Consider the following 20,690-nt stretch of genomic DNA (forward strand, 5'->3'; position numbering starts at 1 on the left):
CCCCAGGATCCAAGGAAGCTGGCAGTGGGGGGAGGGTGGGCAGGGAGGATTAAGAAACCCAGACAGCATCAGTCAACTGGGTGATGATGATTACGATGACTGTGGCATTTGTAAGCATTTACTATGTTCCAGACACTGTACTAAGCACTGGGGTAGATAAAAGCTAATCAGGTTGGACACAGTCCCTATCCCATATGGAGCTAACTGTCTGAATCCCATTTTACAGTTAAGGGACCTGAGGATCAGAGAGATGAAGTGACTTGCCCAGGGTCACACAGCAGACAAGCAGTAGAATAGGGATTAAAACCCATATCCTTCTGATTCCCAAGCCTGGGCTCTACTCAGACCAATCAGAAAATACCCATGAGAACACAGTTTGCCAGCCTAAAACATCTCTTTTTATGACCTCAAAAAGGCAATTTCTAGCTGAGCTTTAAAAACTGTGGCCAAACACTCAGTCCAAATCCCCCAATATCTATGTCCCAATGGCTAAACCATTTTTTCCATTAAGAAACTAATTCCACTGGGATTTATTTTTTAGGGAGGGAACCAAGAACTACTGGAAAGAGGATGGGTCTAATCCCAGCTCTGTCCATAGGCAGTGTGTGACCTTGGGCATATCACTTAACCTCTTTGTATTTCCTTTTCCTCATCTGCAAAATACCTGACTTCCTTACCTCTTAGATTATGTGGGACAGAGATTGTGGCCCATAGGCCACATAGGGGGCTCACAGTCTAAGTAGGAAGGTGAACAGATATTGAATCCCCATTTTTGCAGATGAGGGAACTGAGGTACAGAGAAGTTTAGCAACTTGCCCAAGGTCACCCAGAAGACAAGTGGCACAGTTGGTAATAGAACTCAGGTCCTCTGACTCCCAGGCCCATGTTCTTTCCAATAGGCCACACTTCTTCCTTTCCCTGCAGCTGTTTCCAGAGAGGACCACACGCTCCAAATCCCCATACACCCCAGTTGAAGTAATGTCTTCTCTGGAACTATCCAAGTGATTTCCATGTGGTTGCTGCTTAATCCTCTACCCTCCCGCTGACGGTTCTGCAGCATTATCAGTCAAGCTATGTGTTTCCGAAACGGAGTTATAATTTTCCAGTAGGTTTACAATGTTCCCGTTAGAGTGACAATGCTGCTAATTGAGTTTCCAGGCTTCCAACAGAATGAACACACAGTTGTCCATGCTAATTTGGTAACTTGGAGCACTGTTGCAAGCAGGCATTGAGTTCAGTGCTGCTTATCAACCCTCACTTTCTTCCATGTTTTTGTTTCTTTGTTCAGGGTAGAGTCATCTAACTCAGCAGGCCTCATGTAGACTGCATAAGCACTTAGTTTCCTATATTTTATACAACACACTCGAGATTTTTTTTACAGTTCTTGTGCCAGTGACTCAGCATTATGTTGTTATGCATGATATTTGTTAAGCACTTACTATATGCCAGTTACTATCTTAATCCCCATTTTACAGATGAGGTAACTGAGACACAGAGAAGTTAAGTGGCTTGCCCAAGGTCACACAGCTGGGGTAGATACAAGATAATGAGGTTGGACAGAGTCCATGTCACACATGGGTCTCACAGTCAATCCCCACTTTATAGATGAGGGAACTGAGGCACAGAGAAATGAAGTGACTTGCCCAAGGTCAGACAGCAGATAAGTGGCTGCTTATCTACAGCATCTACAAATGAAAAATACTACAAAGTTCAAATTCTGTTTCTTTATTCGGAAAGTCTTTTTTTTTTTTAAATCCAAGTCTGCTCCTTCACAGGTAGGTTTCATGAACCATTGCATAGTGGATAAAGCACAGACTTGGGAGTCAGAAGATCATGGGTTCTAATCCAGGTTCCGCCACTTGTCTGTTGTGTGTCCTTGAGCAAGTCACTTCATTTCTCTGTGCCTCAGTTACCTCATCTATAAAATGGGGATTGAAACTGTAAGTCCCATGTGGAACAAGGACTGTGTCCAAACCAATTTGTTTGTATCCATCACAGCGCTTAGTAGAGTGTCTGGCATATAGTAGAGAAGCAGCTTGGCTCAGTGGAAAGAGCCTGGGCTTCGGAGTCAGAGGTCATGGGTTTGAATTCCAGCTCTGCCACTTGTCAGCTGTGTGACTGTGGGCAAGTCACTTAACTTCTCTGTGCCTCAGTTACCTCATCTGTAAAATGGAGATTAACTGTGAGCCTCACGTGGGACAACCTGATTACCCTATATCTACCCCAGTGCTTAAAACAGTGCTCTGCACATAGTAAGTGCTTAACAAATACCAACATTATCATTATTATTATTATTAAGCGCTAAACAAATGCCAGAATTATCATTATTACTGGTAGTAAGCCTGAGCAGGAATCTTCTGGAATCCACTCATCTCCAGCTCATGGAATATTGGTAGATGGGTGAGATGTTTAAGCCCTAGAGGGTGCATAGCAGAAGACACTGTACTCTCCCAAGTCATTAGTATAGTGCTCAGGACACAGTAATAGTAATAATAATTACGGTATTTGTTAAGGGCTTATTACACTCCAAGGAGCTAATCAGATTGGACACAGTCCCTGTCCCACATCGGACTCACAGTCTCAGTGCATTCAATAAATACCATTGATTAGTTAAGCATTTATGTGCCAAGCACTGTGCTAAGGCCTGGGCAAGGCACAGTCCCTATCTCAAATGGGGCTCACAATCTAATTGGTGGATGGAGGAACAGGTATATTATCCCTGTTTTACAGATGAAGAAACTGAGGCACAGAGAAGTTAGGTGACTTGTCTAAAACGGATGGCATAGCCTAGGATTAGAATCCAAGCCTCCTGACTTCCAGTCCTGTTTCCTATGTACTAGGGACTGAGTACTAGTACTGTATTCTAGGAAATTCCCGGCTTCATTTTCCACTTAGGGCCAGAATATCTAGTTGCTGGAATGGACCAGGCTAGAGAGAGGAAAGTGAAAGACAGTGTCCCATCCCTCACTCCCCCAGGTCTGTCTTAGAGGCTTTCACCTCTCAAAGGTAGTCTTAATAGATGACCAAAAAAAAAAGAATCAAGAATTTGGGAAGCAGTGTGGGCTAGGGGAAGGAGCACCTGGGAATCAGAAGGACCTGGGTGCCAATCCTGGCTCTACTTGTCTGCTGTGTGATCTTGGGCAAGTCACTTCTCTTCTCTGTGCCTTAGTTACCTCATCTGTAAAATGGGGATTAAAATTAAAATCACATCTCTTCCAAGAGGCCTTACCAGAGTAAACCCTCATTTCACCTACTCCCTCTCCTTTCTGGGTCATCTATGCACTTGGATCCGAACATCCGATGCACTTGATATCCACCTCACCCTAAGCCCCACAGCACTTATGTACATATCTTTGTACAATTCATTTTAATATAACTCTCCATCTCTTGGCTCTAAGCCCCTTGTGGGTAGGGAATGTGTCTACCAACTCTGTGGCACTGTCCTTTTCCAAGTGCTTAATACAAGATTCAATTAAGACCATTGGTTGACTGATTTCCTCTCACCTGGAGGTTGAATAGAAACTTCTGGAACTTCTCCTGATAATGGAGCATCTATTAACTCTATCATATTCTCCCAAATGCTCATTCCAGTGCTGTGCACAAAGTAAATGTTCAGTAAATACCTATTCTGTACATTCTAGCTCTCCTCTCAGAATGAAGGCTCCCTTCTTAGTAGATGGCTGTGCACTCTTACCTTGTTGAAAGTTTTAAAGCTGTTAGATCTGTCTATGAGTGTGGGAGCTGGGGGTGGGATAAAGGACCTCTGGAAATCCTTTCCAGCGCTAAGGAACTGTGATATTATTAACATACCCTCTCTTCTCCAATGCTTTCCAATTAGAACTAGGTAAACGAAGATGGTGTCCAAAGCCCTATCATTTAGTATTCATCCAGGAACCATTGATCAAAGCAATTGCTATTTACGTGGGTTGCTCATCTTTTTTCCATAGATGTCCCAGGCTAATTTAACAAATGATAATATACACATACGGGGTGATTGGTTCCATGCGCAGACAGCCAGCTGGCTTGCTTGGGCTCCAAAGACCTTCTTTGCCCAAGAAAACATCTAGTCCTTTGGAATTGATAAGGCACTCTACTAATGGATTTGTTTGGGGTGGTTTAGAATTTGTTACCAATTGCATGACATGGAGAGAAAGCCCAAGGATCAATTTTCCATGGATCTTTTTCAGAAGCCTTTTTGGTCAGTTAGTGGGAACACCCCATCTCCTCTTGATTTCCTCATTAAATAGTAAAACCCTTGAGGACACAGACCTATCAAAGTCATACTCTGGAAAAAAAACAAACAACTCTCTGGACAGACAACTTTTGCTCTAGGTGCACAATAAATGTGAGTTGAAAGTGGTGATTTAGATTCCTCTACCTGCATGGGATATGATGTTCAAATAATGGTTACCCTGCTTTTACTGCCTATAGCCTGGTGGCAGTAGGATAGTCATTTCTCCTGTTTTGCAGTATTTGTGCCCTTAAAGAACCAAATGGAAAGAAAAAATTGCATTATGGTACTCACGACTTGACTAATGACACATAAATGAGCACAGAGTTTCTTCCAGGACTGGATCGGGTTGTATCCAACCCAGTGGTTGTGTGAAGACCATTTCCTGATTCTTCAATAGGTTCTATCCAAAACTATAATGAAAACTTGCATTATGGCAGAATTGACAGTTGAACTGTCTCTTATACAGTGGCTTAAATATATTAGCAGATTTCGTGGCAGAAGAAATATACTGGCTTACTGCAACTGAAGTAATCAGTGTGCAGGCTCCCTTGGCCAATCAGTCAGTGGTATTTACTGACTGTTTTCCAGGTGCACAGCAGAACACTGTGCTAAGCACTTGAGAGAATACAATAGAGTGGGTGGAAATGACCTTGCCCTTAATGAGCTTACTATCTAATGGGGGAGACAGACATTAAAATAAACTACAGATAAGGGAAGCAAAAGGGAATCAGGATATTTACATAAGTGCTGTGGGTGCAGGGGAGAGGTGTGTATTAAAGTGATCAGGGAATTCAGAGCCAAGGGGATAGGTGATGCAGAGAGGAGGGAAATGACAGGTTAGATTGAGACTGAATAGGGGAAATGAGGGTAAGCTTCCTGGAGGAGGTATGAATTTTGTAGGGCTTTGAAGATGGGGTGATGGTTACCTGTTGGATATAAAGGGGAGGGGCTTCCAAGTAGGAGGAAGAAGAAGATGAGCTTGAGGCACAGTAAGTAATAATAATAATTATAATGGTATTTGTTAAGCACTTACTATGTGCCAGGCACTGTACTGAGCATGATGCTTGAGGAGAGAAGTGTGTACACTGGGTTGCAGTTGGAAAGGAGCAAGGCTATGTAGAAGAGAGAGCTGATTGAATGCCATAAAGCTGAGGGTAAGGAGTATCCATTTAATGCGGTTTGATGGACAAACATTGGAAGTTTTTGAGGAGTGGGGATGTATGTGTAGAGTGATTCTTTAGGAAAAAAATCAAGGCAATAGAGTGATGTATGCAAATAGAAAGGGAAGAGGCCATAGGCAGGGAGGTCAGCAGAGGTTGATGCAGTATATTGGCAAGATTTGCTATAGCATTGAAATCCGTGTAGAAAACAACACTTCACCATCATATTCACCTATCAGTTACTCCTAAACCCTCCTATAATACCACCTGTCTTCCTTCCCTCTGCCCTCCTCTTCCCCTCTTCCCAGTTGGCATCTCACAGCCAGTAGAAACACCATCTACCCATTTGTGATTTAGAAATAACAATTCCCTGGGAAGCTAATCCTTGGGTCAAGCCTGAGGAAGAAGGGAGGTGTGGGAGAGTAGCTTTCGTGCCTCCCCTGCCCAGAGAACCAGCGGCTCTGGTGCTCTGTGCTCTCAACTTGAGAAGAGAGAGACTAAGATCAAAGAGAGGAATCCCTAGTTAGTAAGAAACTGATTTTGAGTTAAGCCTTAAATTAAAAAAGGAAAATTCTTTTGAGCTTTCACATGTTCTTTTTCATGTATGCCTATGAGTATGATGATCTGTACACAGGCACATATTGGGTGGACATGTCACTGACTTTGCATTACTCAGTTTCCAGGTCTATAGAATGGAAATCCTAGCACAGATCACCTACCTCGGAGTTCTCAAGGTGAGCAAGTCCGAGCCTGTGGGAGTGCCTTAACATTTTAAGGACACTGAGGCACTGAAGAAGTCATTTTCTGACTAGGGAAGGGGGCGGGGAGGTGGAGTTGTGGGGCGTGGAAGGCAATCAAAATGCACTGAAACAGGGCTCCGATGAGAAAATAAGAGCAGGCTGTACCAGGGTTCAGGCTAGGTGGTACCAGCTTCCACAGAGCTGGGAGGGGAACAGAACGTCCGAGAAGGGGGAGGAGGCCCTGGCCTGGGTCCGGGGGTGAATTCTGAGATGTTGGCTTAGTGGCTGCACTGGCTGAACGAGATTGCGCTGGAGAGGAGCTACACAGCATGGTCTTGCAGCTTGATGGCTATAGTCCTCTAAACTGTAAGCTCATTGTGGGCAGGGAATGTATCTGTTCCTTGCTATATTGTACTCTCCCAAGGGCTTAGTAGAGTGCTCTGCACACAGTAAGTGCTTAATAAATACAATTGACCGACTAACTATGCCTTTGCCTACCTTCCTCATCAGTGAGTGTCTCTGTGGAGGGTCTGCCCAGCACAAATTCTGCAGTGCAATGCCTACCCAGCATGGGATGCCTAGCCTGGCCCCTTAAAGCCTTTAGTCCGTTGTGTAGCTGGTCATTCATCCATTCAATGGTATTTATTGAGCGCTTACTGTGTGCAGAGCACTGTACTGTTTGGGAGAGTACAATACAACAATAAACAGACACATTCCCTGTCCACAACGAGCTTACAGTCTTGGGGGGGGGGTATGTGGGACCAGACATTAATACATACACAAAAAAATAAATTACAGATATGTACATAAGTGCAGTGGGGCTTGGAGGGGGGTAGATCAAAGGGAGCAAGTCAGGGTAATGCAGAAGGGAGTGGGAGAAGAGCAAAGGGGAGGCTTAGTCAGGGAAGACCTCCTGGAGGAGAGGTGTCTTCAATAAGGCTTTGAAGGGCTTGTAGAGTAACTGTCGGGTTTGAGGAGGAAGAGTGTCCCAGGTCAGAGGCAGGGTGTGAGTGAGGGGTCAGCAGCAAGATAGGTGGGATTGAGGCACATTGAGAAGGTTAGCATTAGGGGAGTAAAGTGTGTGGACTGGGTTGCAGTAGGAGAGTAGCAAGGTGAGATAGGAAGGGACAAAGTGATGGTGTGCTTTAAAGTCAATGGTGAGGAATTTTTGTTTGGTGTGGAAGTGGATGGGCAATCACTGGAGTTTTTTCAGGAGTGGGGTGAAATGTCCTTATCATTTTTGTAAAAAAATTATCTGGGCAGCAGAGTGAAGTATGGCCTGAAGTGGGGAGAGGCAGGAGGAGGGGAAGTCACCCATTGCCACTACCCAATCCACTCAATGTACACCTTCCAGGGCAAAAGAAACCACAATGGCCTATCCTCTTCATATTACATCTGGTTCATCTGCCTTCCGGTCACTGGGGTGCCCAGTCCAGGAGCCGGGGAAAGGGTCCTGGAAGGCGGTGATTGGACCAGTGGGGGCATCAGCAGGAGGAGGGAGACCACAGGTCCATGAGGGAGGAGGGGGCTTGTCCAACCCTATAACATGGGTGCAACCTGACCTCCAGGCTTCTGCATCCCCCTGCCCAACTGAAGGAAGAACCTCTCAGCAGAGAGCAGGAATCAGTGGAGAATGAGACAGGCCCCTCTTCCTAAATAATAGTAATAGTGTTTATTGAGCATCCACTGGATACAATGCAAGATACTAACTCCTTGGAAAGTACAAAAAAGTTCACCACCCTGGGAGTCAGGAGACCTAGATTCTAGATTCTAGTCCAGGCTATTTGACTTTGGGTAAGTCACTTGACTTCTCTGTGCCTCAGTGTCCTCAACTGCAGAATGGGGATTAAATACTTGTTTTGCCCTGCTCCCCCTTAGGCTGTGAGCTCTGTATGGGACAGGCCCTGTGTCTGATCTGAGTTCATTTACCCTAGGTTTCAACAGTGTTTAGCACATAATTAGCACTTAACAAATAGCACTTAATAATAATAATGTCAGTAGTAGCAATAGTAATAGTAATAATAATAGTTGCTATTGGAGTGATAGTAGTAGTATTAAGTGACACATTCCCTGCCCACAAGGAGCTTACATTTCAGGACTTCCATCCCCTGCCTGACAGTTGGAGGCCAGGAACAGGCTGCGATGCCTCTTCTCTTGCCCATCCCTTTGACATCATAAAATTAGGTTGCATGTCCAGCATAGCTTACGTCATGGGAATATAGCTAGATGGGTTGTTTTTTATTGTTTCTGTTTTGCTTTCAACCTTGGGATGGAGGCAGGAGAAGAGGGGAACAGATCGACTTATTAGCTGCCTGTAAGATTTAGAAACATGAGTATGGGAGTCAGGATGACCAGATTCTAGCCCCAGCTCTGCCCACTGGGTGACCTTGGGCAAGTCACTTCATCACTTCATTTTTCTGTGCCTCAGTTTCCATCTCTGTAAAATGGGGAAAAGATACCTGCTCTCTTTACCTTTCAGATTTTGGGCTCCTTGGGAGTCTGGTTACCTTGTATATGGTCTAGGTACCTTCCTTATCTGATCTGATTACCTTGCATCAACCCTGTCACTTAGCACAGTGTTTGGCACATCATAAGTTCTGAAATCAATGCCATCATTACAGTCATCGTTGTTGGGCATTAGAATTGGTAGTTACCTTGAGATTTTGCATTATCCCTGGGGATGTCAGAGACTGATTCATGTTTTGTGCATCCCTCAGAGTTGCACAGATTACTGAGAATTGATCTCTAATTTTCCCTTTAGGGTTTCTTGGCAGGATTTTGTTCAGGTTACAATATGGCATATTTAACAATGGTGATGTAAAGAAATTGGAGGTGACGTAAAGAAATGGAAGCACATCCAAAGAAAACAGGGCTTGGAGTCATGGTCAAGACTATCTCCCTCCAAACAAACAGATAAATGTGATGGAGTCCTGACTTCTGGTCTGCTCTCTGCCATCACTCAGTTGTTCAGCTTCTCTGTGTTTCAGAATTTTGGCCAATAACAATATATTGAACAAGATTAATCACTAACACTGTGGGGACTTTGGAGTTAAGTTACCATATAAATAGGAACCTATGATTTCAGATTCCATTTCAACAGAAGAGCTAGGCGATAGGAAATTCCAGTGATTTTCTAGTGAAAATTAAAATTGAAGCAAGCTCTTAGGCAAAAAAATGGACTTTTATTAAAGTACATATCACTGTTCCTCCGCTGTGACCCAGTGAGCTGGAGAAGGGTCATAAACACTGCAGAAAATATTGGCTAAAATACCTAGAGCATTCATTTTTTTAAAAAAATCCACCTGCTGCTGTCTAAGTAATTATGTATGCTTTGGGAATGAAAAGTAGTTATGTTGTCAGTGGGAAAGGCTCTTTTTATACCTGATTCTTCCCCTGAATGTGAAGATCTGGTTAGAAGAAAGAAAAATCCCCACAACGAGACTGAAATCTAATGAAATCTAATGGAGAGATCCCAATTACCCTACTTTCATTAATGAAATGACTGAGGATTAGCAGGTGGCTTTCAGAGGTAGGAGGCCCTGCAGGAAACACCAGGGGCCTTAGGGGACTTTTCCACAGTGAAAAGTGCCATGCTGACATTCCCTATTCATTTGGGGAAGCTGTGGCATTGTTGGAAGAGGAGAGGGGTTGGGAAAAGTGGGACCTCATAATTTCCCTTAAGTTTTCTCAGCATCTGGCCAATGGTTTCTTCAATTCACTGGCTGAATGAGGGCTCAGTTATTCCACTTCCTTTTTGAGGAGGAATATATCATTATATTTGGAAAAAAAACCCAGATTTTTAGTTTCCTTTCAAAGAACGGTGTCTATGAAGATGAATATGGAAAAATTCCTTTTGAAGCTGCTGATATGCAGCAGCACCACCCCGTGCAGCCGGAAAACACGCTGCATTTCAAGTTACAGTTCTCAAAACAGGCTTTTCATTAAGATTTCAAAAGGCAGTCATCGTTGGTTAAATACCAATTGATTAAAAAAAAGAATATTAGCTGAGGAATAACAACGTGTAAGTTATGCAAATCTATTACATGGTTGCTAATCTGCAATACTTTTCGATAATCAATTACATGTTTAAAGATAAAATAAATTAAAGCTAAATTAAGTGTAGATTTGGTAGTGCTGCCACTGATCTACGGTTTAATAAAACAGCTATTTACCAGTGGAACTATTCCTTGAAGAGTTCCCTAGGGCAGATCTTAGTGACCCAAATATACTAACTCAAATTGCCTAGATTTACAACCATTTTATTAGCTTGAGTGGGCAAGTAGGTATTTGCAAGGACATACAAATAGTTTGTGCTGCCAGTATAAGATACAAACCTACTGGAATAATCTGGTCCTAGACCAGATGTTGTCAGCTTGTCAAACTGAGGATTTTGAGAGGATCAAGGGGCCAAGTTCTGCAAAGACCTAAGCAACTCTTCTGGGTAGATGATGGTCAGAGCACCATCAGTTGAATCAGCCTCTCCTCCCTCTCAAGATCCTCCCTTGCCTCCACCCCTTCCTGACTATGAAACCTGCTGGGATTCCAAGAAGAACAACTGTGAGGGACAGTCAGTAATGCCTGGCTGGTTGTTTTAATGGAGAGATGACTGGGCAAAGGCACAAGAACATTGTGATGCCAACACTCAGTTTCACTGACATTGTCCTCTCCTGATTCTCCTCTCTTCTCTATGGCCGCTTATTTTCACTCTCTGTTGTGGACTTCTCCTCTGCCTCCCACTCCCTAACTATAGGAATCCTTCAGGGTTCATTTCTGGGTCCCCTTCTACTCTCTACCTACACTAACTCCCTTGGAGAAATCATTTGCTCCTATGACTTCGACTACCATCTCTATGCAGATGATTCTCAAATCCACATCTCCTGGCCTGATCTCTCTCCCTCTCTGCAGTCTCGTTATTTTCTCCTGGCTTTAAGACATCTTTACTTGGATGTCCCACGGACTCCTCAAACTTAACATGTCCCAAACAGAATTCCTTATCTTCACACCTAAACCATGTCCTCACCCTGACTTTCCCATCACTGTAGACAGCACCACCATTTGTCTTATCTCACAGGCCCATAACCTTGGCGTTATCCTTGATGCCTCTCATTCAACCCACATATTCAATTTATCACTGAATCGTGTTGGTTCGATCTTCAGAACATCATTAAAATCCACCCTTTCCTCTCTATCCAAACTTCTATCATGTTAATTCAGCACTTATCCTAGACTGCTTGATTATGGTATCAGACTCTGTGCCGACCTCCCTGACCCCTGTCTTTGCCCACTCCAGTGTATACTTTACTCTGCTGCCCGGATCATTTTTCTACAGAAACATTCAGGCCATATTTCCCCACTCCTCAAGAAACTCCAGTGGTTGCCTATCCACCTCTGCATCAAACAGAACCTCCTTACCATCGCTTCCAAGCACTCAATCACTTTGTTTCTCCTACCTCACCTCACTGTTCTACTACTACAACCCAGCCCATACATTTCGTTCCTCTAAAGCCAACCTACTCACTGTACCTCAATCTCATCTACTGACCTCTTGCCCATGACCTCCCTCTATCCTGGAACATCCTCTCTCTTCTTGTCTGTCAAGCAATTGCTCTCCCCAACTTCAAAGCCTTACTGAAGACACATCTCCAAGAGGCCTTCCCTGAGTTTCTCTTGATGCAGAGGTGGATTGACAACTAATGGAGGTTCTGTTCTCCACATCTCTGTGGAACAGTAGTAATAGAAGTGTAGTATTGCCTAGTTGTACATTCCAAGTGCTTAGCACAGTGCTTTGCACATAGCGCTCAATAAATACTATTGAATGATTGAATGACTAGTACTAGTGACAGTGTTTATTAAGTGCCCTCTAGATGCAAAGTGTGGGGCAAAATTGATGTGGATGCAAATTAGACAAGGTCCCTGGCCCTCAAGGAGCTCAGAAGAGGGGGAGGGGAATTAACAGATTCACAAGGAAAGGTGAAACATTCGAAAACTGAAAATAATGGAAAAAGACAAAGATGAGAATAAGTTCCCTAAGAGTTAGTTTCATTTCTCTCACCATCCAGGCAGAGCTGCTCAGGGCCCAGAGGTAACAACAGCCACTGCCTCAAATCCTACAGTCGCATGCTCAACAATTCAGAAGCCACTGACACTTTGTCCTCACTCTGCTCCTGTGAAGAGTAGATGTTGGGGTCCAGTGCTAAGGGGAACAGGGAGGCCTCGTGGGCTGCAGGTGATTGTGGCATGGGGCAGCTCTGACCATTGGACTTCACTGGGTTAGTCCTCAGTTCAAGTTCACATTACTAACTAACCCTCTAATTCCCAGGGGGAGAGGGGAAAAAACAGGGCTATTCTGCCCCTGTTGAGCACAACTGCAGCATGGCCTAGAGGATAGAGCACAGGCCTTGTAATCAGAAAGACATGGGTTCTAATTCAGCTCCACCACTTGTATGTTGAGTGACCTTAGTCTCTTAACTTCTCTGCCTCAGATACCTCATCTGTAAAATGGGGATTAAGACTGTGAGCCTTATGTGGGACATGGACTGTGTCCAACTGGATTAGCTGGTATCTACCCCAGGGCTTAGTACAGTTCCTTGGACACAGTAAGCGCTTAACAAATACCACTTAAAAAAATGGAAATGTTATTCAGCCCTTTGTTCGGGAACTGTATCAACTCTCTCCAGTAGGGATGCTCTTGGCTATATTTGTTTTGACAGTATTTACTGTGTGCTAAGCATTGACCTAAGCAAAGTGGAGAAAGTCCTTCCAAGATCCACTTTTAGGCAATAAAAATGTAAGTGGGATAACTGTTAGATGAGGTATTTGGTAGCATAAGGTTGGTCCTAGATGGATCAGGTAGAAGGGGAGAAATGCTCTGGTCCAGGCTACATAATATGGAGCTCGGGGCAAGGAACATTAAAGATAAGGACAGAAAGATGTTGTCATTCAAAGGGACTCTATACACTTGGGCCCATGTTTTTCCCCACCTTCCAAATACCATTTATGTAGTGAGAAAGTTGAATAAACACTTATAGATGAGACAGCAATGATGGTTTTCTAATGGTGGAATGGCTTTGGAGCTTGCTTTTAGAAAGAATGGTTAACTAGACAACTTCAGTGGAGCAAACTAAAGGCATCTGTTCAGGCACAAACCAAGAGCTTGCAGAAGGGCTGTCAAGCCGATTCCTTTCACTAATGCACAATTCATTTTAAATATATATAAGGAAACAAGGACAATAAATGCTGACACATAGGGTTTTGTTATTGCTGATTAAAAGCACTGGTAGCAGAATAGACTATTGAGAAGAATTATCAGGTTCCTGTGCAAACTAAAATGCAAAGTACTAAAGACCTGTCAAAGGCAGAATTTTATTGTGCATAAATCTAACCAGTAACTGATATTCATAAAAATGGGTCTTTTACTGTTAGCAAGTGTGCTTTGCATTGGCACACCCAGGCTGTAATTCAGTTACAGACTGTTTTCTGTAGTCGTTAGATCTTCCTTATTGCTGATGTTGTTCAGAGTTTGTCAGAAGAGGTCCCAGAACACCTGCCACTCTTGATTTGTCTCAGAAGCTTATTTTTGGTTTCCTTTCCCTTTTGTATTTCAATCTCCTGGGTCATTTTGGAATTGCTGTCCCCTACAAGCCTATTCCATCTAGTTCTCTTTTCCGTTGCCTTATTTGTTCATTTTATGTTGTTTGCCAAGTGATTACTATGTGTCAAGCATTGCTTTAAGCACTGGGGTAGATCCAAGCTTATTAGTTTGGTTACAATCCCTGTTCCACATAGGACTCACATGAATAATAGCATCAATCAGTTATAGTACTGGAGAGTATCCAAGATAGTATTGGATAAGATCACAAAATGCAGTAAAATCCTTTTACAACTTCCATTTTACAGAAGAGGGATCTCTAGTCCTGTTATTCTCTCTGGCTAAGCCAGATAATTGAATTCCCATTTTACAGATGAGGAAAATGTGGCAGAGAGAAGTTAATTGACTTACCCATGGTTACGAAACAGGTAAGTGGTGGAGCCGGATTTAGAACTCAGGTTGTCTGACTCCTGGGCCCGTATTCTTTCCATTATGCCATCCTTCTTCTCAAATGGGTTTCTAAATGAACCAGTTTCAGCTTTACTGTCATGTGAGAGGGTCTGATCAATCAATCAGTTGTATTTATTGAGGTTCTAATGAGTGCAGAGCACTCTATGAAGAGTTTGGGACAGTATATAGTGTCAAAACATTTACTGGGGGCCCAATTGGGTAAGTTCTCTCAGCTAGGTTGTAAGCTTCAGGAAAACAGAGTTCAAGTCTATCTGCTCTTTTGTACCTCTCCTTGGTCTTAGTAAAGTGTTCTGCACACAATAATTACTCAGTAAATGCCATTGATTGGCTACAAAGCCAAGAAGACCAGGCAAGTACCTTTAGGTCAATCATACTTTTTAGAGTTCTTTGCCACAAGATGAAAGACCTAGAACAGGATCCATCATCACAGCCCAGGTTGTGCAAATGCAAGAAGGAAACTCCAGTATCAGATTTCCAAATACATTTGGGCTACTAAAAAATTCCTATTCAAAATTCACATGGCCTCTGCAGTCTTGGACAATGCCAGATAATTCCCGAGCCAAGAGAAGGACAAAGTTCCATTACTCCAATCAATAACTAGTTAACAGACTCCTGGCTTTCATTCCTGTCACTATCACTAACTTCCTCTAGGCTCTGAGCCAGTCATTTCATATTTCGTTCGTTGATGAATTTATCCCGAAAATAGGAACATTGACTTGATCAACCTTTCATGGAGACAAGGGTGGAGGAGAAAGGTGATATAGAGGGAAATTCCTGCTGGGAAAAGTAGCCTATGATGGTAGCTGGAGTCATAGAGGAACCAGGGAGTCACAGAAATAGAATGATTATTGATATTTATTTCTCCAGTCCTTTGTCATCATTTCAGTGTAGCAGCTCAGATGATTGGATGGCATGTTTAAGTATTTGATCTCTGTGGATTGTTAAAAAAATTAACTTAAAAAACTCAGAAGTAAACTCCCTCGATCTGGACCCCACTTGGTTAGTGCCTTCTGTAGCCTCAAGGCAGGCTCAGAAACTATCAGTTGGTGGCAACCCCACAGGGCTATGATTTGGATTTTCTGTGTAATTGGTGGGTTCTGAGGCAGCATTAAAGGAAAATGGTTCCACACATGCTATTTCTGCTCACAAACGATGTTAGGGCAGCAGTGTGGCTTTGTGGAAAGAGCACGGGCCTGGGAGTCAGAAGACCTGGGTTCTAATCCTGCCTCTGCCATTTTGAGGGCTGTGTGATCTTGAGCAAGTCACTTAACCTCTCTGGGCCTCATCTCTCTCATCTGCAAAATGGGGATTCAATACCTGGTCTCCCTTTTACTTGGATTCTTGAGTCCCATGTGGGATCTGATTATCTCAATTCTACCCCAGTGTTTACTACAGTGTTTTTACCACATAGCAAGTAAGCACTTAACGAATTCTACTCCTCCTACTACTAATAATAATACTATCCCTGTCCGCACCCAGAAGTTTATCTGGGCCCGAGGGATAGATTTGCACAGTGTGCTTTCTTGTCAATAACCAAAACTGGGGGGAAAAAGTTTTTTCAAAACTATGCCTTGCTTGTGCAGACTCAGTCACTAATTAATAAATCAGTCAATTAGTGGTATTTGTCCAGCACCTACTGAATATGAAGAACTATACTAAGTTCTTGGGAAAAGACTACAGAAGTTGGATGACACATGTTCCCTCTTTCTAAGAGTATACAATCTAAATGGGAGACAGAGAGATAAAAATGATTTATAAATAGTGTGTATGGAAGAATATAACAGGAAGTAGCTTAAGCGTCTCCAGACAAAATAATGGAATAAGTATTTGAATTTACAAAATAAAATCCAAATAAAAATAAAACAAATGTATGTATATATGTAAAAGTGCTGATCAAAGGAATAAAATAAAATACTTGATTGACAAGGGTGGCAATCAAAAGTATTAAATGAGCACCACATTGGGCTAAGCTATGAGGATAGACTGTGAAGTTTTAGGAAGAACAGAACACAGTGCTTTTTCTTGCTTAATTAACACAGTTGATCTTTGAGAATGCTGCTCTGCTTTGGTAGAAAATATATATATACAAATGTATATTATGCTTGTGGACAAATATAAAGAATCTTAGTAGAGCTTATCTTCTCTTGAAGCCTGTAAATATCAATCTAACAAAAAGAGTGGAACCTGGGGACTTGGGGCCCAAATTAAGCTCTACTTAAGTGTTCTTGGTCCCAAGAACATTAGTTTTGGCTTGGTGAGACAAGGCAGCAGAGTCGTGATATAGATATTCATTGGTCTGAGACTGACCCTGATTGACAGTTGATTCAGAGATTGTCTAAGGTTCTGCTTTATAGAGTCAATCCCACCACAGTGAAGTCTGAGGACAGAGACTGGCTGAGGGATAAAGGGTCTGGGATGGAGGGATTTTCATTCATTCAATTGCATTTATTGAGTGCTTACTGCATGCAGAACACTGTACTAAGCACTTGGGAGAGTACATTATAACAATCCCTGCCCTCTAGACTGTAAACTTGTTGTGGGCAGGGAATGTCACTGCTTATTGTTGTGTTGTATTTTCCCAAGCGCTTAGTACAGTGCTCTGCATACACTAAGTGCTCAATAAATATGATTGAATGAATGAACAATAAAAAGACACATTCCATACCCACATTGAGCTTACAGTCTAGAGATGAGCTTATAGTCTAAAGACAAGCTTACAGTCTTGAGGGATTTGCTTTTTTGTTAGGTCAATATGCTGACATAAGGATTCCTAAAGTGAGCTGCTAGAGAAATACTTGTCTGCCAGTGTTGTCAGTCAGTCAGTCTTATTTATTGAGTGCTTACTGTGTGCAGAGCACTGTACTAAGCACTTGGGAGAGTACACAATAGACACATTGCCTGCCCAAAGTGAGCTTACAGTCTAGAGTCTAGAGTTGGCTGCATCTAACTGAACATCCTTTCCTATAGTTAGAAGCTGAAGGTTTGGTTGCCCCATGTTGCCCCATTCTTTCTACTGAAGAAAAACATTAACGCTCCACGCAAACCCAATTTGGGGCTGTGGTAGAAATAGTCTTAATTCCTTATGGGCTACTCATCTAACCAGTCACATGGGGAAGCAGTATGGCATAATGGGTAGACCAAGGGCCTGGGACTCCAAAGGTCATGGGTTCTAATTCGGGCCTCGTCTCTTATCTGCTGTGTGACTTTGGACAAGTCACTTCACTTCTCTGTGCCTCAGTTACCCCATTTGTAAAATGGAAAGTAGGACCGTGAGTCCCACTTGGGATAGGGAATGTGTCCAACCTGATTAGCTTCTGCCTACCCCAGGGTTTAGTGCAGTTCCTGGCACATAGTAAGTGCTTAATAAATTATTATTACAATTATCACTTTGAGTCATATCACAGAAGCAATTATCTGGAATATTCTGGCCAAAATGCTATTTTTGGATTATTTGTCCTTGTTGATCAAATTCACTTCCCTGTACCCGAAGAGCTCCAGTCTAAGAGGTTTCAATCAGCAGATAATACTTTCCTTAGGGAAACTTTCCACCTTGGATTCTTTGCTTGACTTGCCTTCAATTCTGGCCCCTTACATAACAACAATGATACCCTTCTAAATGGACAAAAGTACAAAGTAATTTCATTCTGTTTCTAGATGGGCATCAAGAAGAATGAACTACTGGTAAGGTAAGAGAATAGGAGAATTAAATTGCTCACCCCCAAAATTATTCTGTCAGTGGTGGTTTGAAATGATGAAAAGTCATCATTCTCCAATTACTGGGCTTCTGGGATCAATTAATTTCATATTTCACAAGAACCAAAGGCGAGAGATAAGAGAGAACCTATAATTAAACATCTATTCTTTTCAGTGATAGGTTTAAAACAGCATCGATTTTTAAAAAAAAGAAAAAAAAGGAAATTGTAACACAAAGTGCTAGAATTTTGTCCTAGTAATAAGAATAATTATCAAGTCTCCAAAGCCACATCTATGCTAACAAGGTAGAGTGGAGATTTTTCTAGCAAAACTCAAGCAAAATAATTCCACTTTTCAATAATAAGATAATTTTTTTCAAGTTAATATAAGCCTGAAATTAGCCAATTACTGTGTTCATTCTCTACTCATTTTGCTTCCGGATATTTGGCCTACCACAAGTTTTGAATTTCTTGACCCAAAGTTGAAGTTTCTTATTTTTCTCATAGAAGTGTTATTTTGTTGATACTGAAATATTCAGTTTCCAAAAGCTATGAGCTTGCACAACTTTGGAAATATCTTGCTTCATTGCAAAAACATCATATTGAAAAGTACTGTGGAAGGAAATGATAATTCATATTAAATGAGGCTCTCTATATTTCTCTTGCCATTTCAGATATAGTTCTTTTATTGGTTGGAAATAGAAAACTGTTCCTCTGGAAATAGGCATGTAAATTTTTGTATGGTGTTTGTTACTGTACTAAGCACTGGGTTAGATTCCAGCTAATCAGGTTGGACACAGACCATGGCCCACATGGGGCTCACATTTTACAGATGGGAAACTGAGGCACGGATGAGTGAGGTGGCTTGCCCAAGGTCAAGCAGTAGAGCCAGAATTAGAACCCAGGTCCTTCTGCCTCCAGGCATGTGCTCTATCCATTAGGCCACACTGCTTCTCTTGTCTTCTCTTTTGCTTTTCCTCTGACCCCAGAGTGAACTCTGAGCCCCTCCTTAAGTTATGACAGCAGAAGTATCTGATAAAACTACTGGGGTTGACTCACTTCCTGCTCCCAAACCGTGATCTCAGACTAGGGATAGAGAAGGACCAAGTCTGCTCCTAGCTAACAGGCCAGTGTAACAACAATAATAATAATTGTGATATATGTTAAGCACTTACTATGTGCCAAGCACTGCTCTAAATTCTGGGGGTAGTTACAAGGTAATCAGGTTGTCCCATGTGGGGCTCACAGTCTTCATCCCCATTTTACAGATGAGTTAACTGAGGCCCAGAGAAGTTAAGTGGCTTACCCAAGGTCTCATAGCAGACAAGTGGCAGAGCTGGGATTAGAACCCATGTCCTCTGACTCCCAAGCCTGCTCTTTCCACTAAGTCACGCTGCTTCTCTATGCCTGGGGATACCAGGCTTCTGTGCCAATGTGGAGTGCCCAGTCAAAGGGACTGGATCTAGTATACAAAAAGTAAAGGCATTCCATTTGATCCTTGGGGGATCTTCCTGAAGCCTCTGCTCAAGGAGAGCAATCATTACTCTATTATTCTCACTCTATTTTGCTCTTCCAAGTGCTCACCATGGAGCAAATGATCGATAAATATCACTGATTCTTCTGATTTCTATCTGCCGCACTGATCTGTCTGCTGTTGTCTCCCAGCAGTCCACCGTTTTATCACATTGTTTGAAACTGTACCTCGTGGGTTTTTAAAACCTTTATTTTGTCCTTCCAATTTGTATTTCAGCAGCTGTTGCTTGGGAACCCTTGCTACTCTTCATTCTTCTCACATAACCTAACCAGCTGTGGTGCATTTGTGAGACCACCATTGCCTCAATGCAGGTGACCTGACTGCTTTTCCAAGGGTTCATTGTTGGGAATCTCCTCCTGCCATGTGCTGAAATTGAATGTGCAAGGGATGATCAGAAGATTTGGAAATGATCTGTTCGAGTCTCAGCAGAGCTGTTTAAATTGGTCGTAATAGTGAAGTTTCCGCTCTTTTATTAAGCAAATTTTATATAGGAAGATAGTGTAGTCTAGGGGAAGGAGAATCAGGAGCTCTGTGTCCTAGTCCTGGAACTGCCACTGACCTAGCATGACCTCTGACCTCTTGTATGACTGAACTTGCCTTGACTACTGCATCTACCTCCTGCCTGACTTCCCTGCCTCCTGTCTCTCTCAACACCAGTCTATATTTCATGCTGCTGCCTGGATCATTTTCCTAAAAAAACACTTAGTCTACATCTCCTCATTCAAGAACCTTCAGTAGTAGCCCACCCACCTCAGCACAAAACAGAATCTCCTTACCCTTGGCTTCAAAGCACTCACTCCATTATCCCCCTCCTACCTTACCTCACTGATTTCTCACTACAGCCCAGTTCTCACATTTCACTCCTCTAGCACTAGCTTGCTCACTGTGCCCTGATTTCATCTATCTCACTGCCAACACCTTTCCCACATTCCCCCTGGCCTGGAACTCCCTGCCCTCTACCATACCTTCTGCACCTTCAAAGCCTCATTAAGGTCACATCGCCTCCAAGAGGCCTTCCCTGATTAAACCCTCTTTTCCCTAACTTCCTCTCCCTTCTATATCATCTATGCCCTTGGATCTGTACTCTTTGAGCTCTTGATATTCACCCCACAGCTCTTACATACATATCTGTAATTTATTTATTCATATAAATGCCTGTTTTCATCTCTAGATTTAATGTTTGTATTTATTAAGCGCTTACTATGTGCAGAGCACTGTTCTAAGTGCTGGAGTAGATACAGGGTAATCTGGTTGTCCCACATGAGGCTCAC

The 20,690-nt window shown here is 42.7% G+C and overlaps 1 long non-coding RNA gene across 1 annotated transcript; it reads left to right on the forward strand.

The window, feature by feature from the left end:
- The first annotated feature begins 17,848 nt into the window (after window positions 1–17,848).
- LOC114806367 lies at window positions 17,849–19,876 on the forward strand. Its single transcript, XR_003754394.2, has 2 exons — window positions 17,849–17,879; window positions 19,636–19,876. It is a non-coding gene; the product is annotated as an uncharacterized LOC114806367 (long non-coding RNA).
- Window positions 19,877–20,690: the final 814 nt, after the last annotated feature.

This window comes from Ornithorhynchus anatinus, chromosome X1, assembly GCF_004115215.2.
Source record: "Ornithorhynchus anatinus isolate Pmale09 chromosome X1, mOrnAna1.pri.v4, whole genome shotgun sequence".
In the NCBI taxonomy this organism is placed as follows: domain Eukaryota; kingdom Metazoa; phylum Chordata; class Mammalia; order Monotremata; family Ornithorhynchidae; genus Ornithorhynchus; species Ornithorhynchus anatinus.